We start from the raw sequence: 4,437 nt of genomic DNA on the forward strand, positions 1-4,437 counted from the left end.
GAGCACGGAAAGCTCTAGTCTCTAAGCCTAAAGCCACTGGAAGAAAAGAAATTATAACAATTGGGACAGAAAACAATGAAATTGATAACAGGCAATAAATAGAGAAAAGTCAACAAAACCCAAATCTGGTTCTTTGGAGAAAAATAAATAAATAAATTTGACAAATCTCTAGCCAGGCTGACCAAGAGAGAAGACACAAGTCACTAATTATCAGAAACGAAAGCGGGGACATCTCTACTGACCTCACGGGCATCGAAAGGACAATGAAAGGGATACCATGAACCACCCTGTGCCACAACCAGATGGCGTTTCCTGCACGTGTGCAAACTGGTTCGACATTCCAAAGCCAGCTAACCTAACACAGCACGTCACCAGGCGAAGAACCACAGTCTTAAGATCCTATAAACTGACGCGGAAAACACTTCAGACAAGACAGCAACCATTTATGATAAAAGCTTTTAGCCGAGTAGAAATTTAACTTGATAAAGAACATTTGCAAAAACCCAACAGCTAATATGATACTTAATAGCGAGAAACCAGATGCTTTACCTCAAAGACTGGAGATAAGGCAAGGATGCCCCCTCTTACGACTCCCAGTCTGCGTTATGTTGGAAGTCCCGGCCAGTGCAATAGAAATAAAGGAAAAAAATAAATAGATAGATAGAAACAGAAATAGAAATAAAATGTGAACAGATTGGGAAGGAAAAATTAAAACTTTATTCACAGATGACATGATTAGATAAAGATTCTAAACAAATCAACGACAATAGCGAATATCTTCCCGGAAGCGATTAGGGCAAAGTCACAGGATCCAAGGCTGACATACGAAGGCCGATGGCTACCCTGCACACCAAGCGCAAGCGAGCGAAATTTGAAGTTAATAGAATGTAAATCCCCATTTGCCTTTGCATACGAATGTCATATCTAAGTGTAACTATGAAACTCCAGTGGAAGAAATCTAAGCTCTCAATAGAGATATTCTATCTTCATCAAGTGAAAGACTCGCCATTGTCAAGATGTTAATTCTCATCGACTTGATCCGTAGATTCGGTGCACCCGCAATCAGACCCTGGCAAGTTATTTTGTGGACGTTCACCCACCGATTCTAAAGTTTACGTGGGAAGATCCAGAAGAGCCAGTGAAATACTGAGAAAGAGGGAGAAAGCTGGAGGGCGGCGTGACCCGACCTCACGATTTACCGTGAGACCACGATGACCAAGACAGGTGACACCGGAGAAAGAACACAGAGGGAGGTCAGCGGGACAGAACAGGGGGCTCAGAGGTGACCCCCACACGCCCGATCAACTGGCCCTCGACGGAGACGCAACGGCAACTCAGTGGAGAAAGTCTACTCTCCTCACCAAATAGTTCTGGAACAATCGATGTCTATGTGCAAAAAAAAAAAAAAAAAAATCTAGACGGCCTAACACCTTTCACAAAATTAACTCCAAACGAATTATAGAGTCATATGTAAAACGCAAAATTTGTACAATATTGCAGCACTTTGCCACCTGAGGACTCGGCTCAACCCGGACGCTGCGCCCCCCGGGGGCTTCGGGTTCGGGAGGTCTGGGTGGGGCCCACGATTGCGTGTCTTTCCCGGTTCCCTGGGGACACTGAAGCAGTAGGAGCCCCGTGTCCCTGAGGCCTGGCTGCTGGGCTCGGCCTCCAGTGCTCGAGACCCCCGCTGGGTTCTCCGTCAGGTCTCCACTGAGAGAGGAAGGGGCTCTTCCCAGCACTAGAGAGCTTCTGGAACTTTCCTCTGGGCCCTGGGCATCCACTCCCTGATCTGTGGTTTCTGAGACCTCCAGGACAGCAGGGTCCTGGGGTCCTTCACAGAGATGCTCATGGTCTTGCAGTCAAGCCACAGACCCAAGCGGGCGGAGCCCCAAGCTGGCCGCTCACTCGCTCTCGGATGACGGTTGAAATGAGCACGTTTCCCACAGGGCTCACGTAGGTTTAAATGACCCAGTGGGGACAAAGGTCGGAGCAGGGTGTCTGGGACTTTAAACACGCACAGTCCAACGGATTTTCCTTGAGAGGTAAAGGAAGGGTCAGGTACTCGTTTGAGCTAAACCGAGTTCAGAGCCGCACAGGCATCTTGACGAGGGCGCGATGGGGACTCACAGTAAGTCTGATCCAATAACTCAGGGAGAAGCCCCCTTCGTATCCGGGCCCGTAAACCCTGTGGAGCTGATGGTAGCGGCTGTTTACCTGTGTCTCTGCCTAGTCCTCAGCCTCAGCGGCTCCGACACTGGGGCCACCCTGGGCCCCATGGGACCATCCACATCTGCCCTGGCCTCTGCCCCCGGATGCCAGTAGCAACCCGTCCCCTTCCAGTCTCGATGGCCGACATCTTGAGACGTCGTCCCCCATCTCCTGCAGGCAGAGCAGCACCAGCGGAGGCACAGAGAGAGACTGTCCCCGTCGAGAGGGACCGTGTCCTCTGTCTCCGCGTCTCCGGGGCCCCCCACGCGGTAGGGGCTCAGTAAAGGGAAACCGAGCACATCTCACCTGCTCCATCAGGCACTGTGCTCCGCAGTTCACGCTCACTGTGCCATTTGACTCGTGGACGAGGGAGGGAAACCGAGGCGCAGTGCCCCGGCCGCCTCCCAGGGCCTCCTGGCTACTTAGCGATGACATGTAGACTTGAACTCCATGCTCTGCTCCTGCCAAGACTGGTGACATTTCCCGCCCCATAGGCTTCCTCGACACACGGGACAGCCGCTCAGTCTCTGTGGGGGTCCTGTTCCCATGCACCACGATCCCGATTTGCTTGTCCGCCTGCCACCCCCTTCCCGAGCCCTCGCTTCACAGGCCGCGGCCTCCGCATCAACCGGCTTCTCAAGGCGCGACTTCGGTACTAAGACATGTTTCTCATTTAAGGTCGGACCGTTCCCGCTTACGCCGGGAGTCTCGAGATGGCCAGCCCCTCCGGGAAGGATATAGACACTGACCTGAAAGTTACGAAAGTTTAGGGAAAAATGAATGCTAACGATCATCCAAACTAGAATGCCAAAGGAAGCTATCGCCAGGGGGAGAGCCAACGAGAAACAGGACTCGGTCCTGGAACAATGGCGCGTGAGTCACCGCAAGCAAGAAAGGGCGAGGCCGCTTCCCCTTTGATCACAGTGCTGATTGCCATAAAATAAATCACGTCTGGAGAAGAATCGGAACGAGCAGATGGTCTTGCTGCAGCGTCTCTGGCTGATCTTGGCCCCCGGTGACCGAACTGGACACTGACATCTGCGAGACTGGCACTCGGCAGCCTCGACAGACACCACTGCCCGCGAAGCTGAGCCTCGCACGCCACGCGGTGCCACAGATACGGTGCACACGCTCGACTTTCCGGAAATTATTCTGGGCTCGTGGATTATGATTCAAACAATCCCCCAAGATGAGGTCACCCCTTTGCCTAATAGGCTGAACTGCAAAACGGCCCAGCTACGAGCCAGCATTCCTCACTCTTAAGTGGGAGGAATGATTTTTGGTGGCCAGAGACTTTCCCAATTGACGGCGTTAGCTTTGGGGAAGCGAATGGTCCGCCCATTGCCGAGACTTCGATAAGCTCAGAAGGCGTCCGGGGTACCCCCTGGGGGGTGAGGGGTCATTTTTCATTTGCACACCATGTTCCAGAAACACCCTGCCCTTGTGAGCGGACGATAACGAGATTTCTGTCTAGACCCTAGGTGGAGTTTGCCAGAGAAGGGACAGGACAAACGAGCGGCTCTTTCCAGCCAGGGCTCGATGGGAGGGCTCCAGGCCTGGGTCCCGGTGACACGGCTCTCCGGTCAGAAGGCGGCCCTTGCCCCCCACGTGTCCCCAGGCGCACGCCACTGCGCTGAGTGCTGCACCCCTTCGAGTCTTCCTGCCCACTCTGGGGGGCGTCCTTCCCTCTGCAGCCTCGAGCCAGGTGAGGAAGGGGGGCAGGGGAAGGGCAGGGCGGGGTGAAGAGGGCAAACGGGGCACGTGCAGATGGAAGGTGCATTGAAGCTGCACCCTCCAGACAATTTGATAATTGTTGACTTTTTCTATCCATGAACATGGGACATCTGTCCATTTATTCAGTTCTTTCAATTCATCCATCTGAGTTTTGTGATTTACCCCAAAGTATTTTATTTTAGGGGGTGCTACTGTAAATGATACTGTGTTTAGTTTCAAATTCCACTCGTTCATCGCTGGCACCTTCCTGCGGTCTCCGGGCTGCAGGAGCGATTGCGTCAACCCTTGAGTTTTCTGCAGTAGACGATCGTGTCAACTGTGCACAGACAGTTTTCTTCCTCCCTTCCCCATCTGTGTACCCTTTTTCTTGTCTTCTTCCATTAGCTGGAACTTCAAGTACAATGTTGAAAATGAGGGGTAAGGGGAAACACCCTTTCCTCATTCCCAATGTCGGTGGGAAAACTCGTTTCTCGCCCGTAGCATGATGTTAGCCGA

The sequence above is a fragment of the Pteropus vampyrus genome, unplaced genomic scaffold, assembly GCF_000151845.1.
Source record: "Pteropus vampyrus isolate Shadow unplaced genomic scaffold, Pvam_2.0 Scaffold364, whole genome shotgun sequence".
Lineage (NCBI taxonomy): Eukaryota > Metazoa > Chordata > Mammalia > Chiroptera > Pteropodidae > Pteropus > Pteropus vampyrus.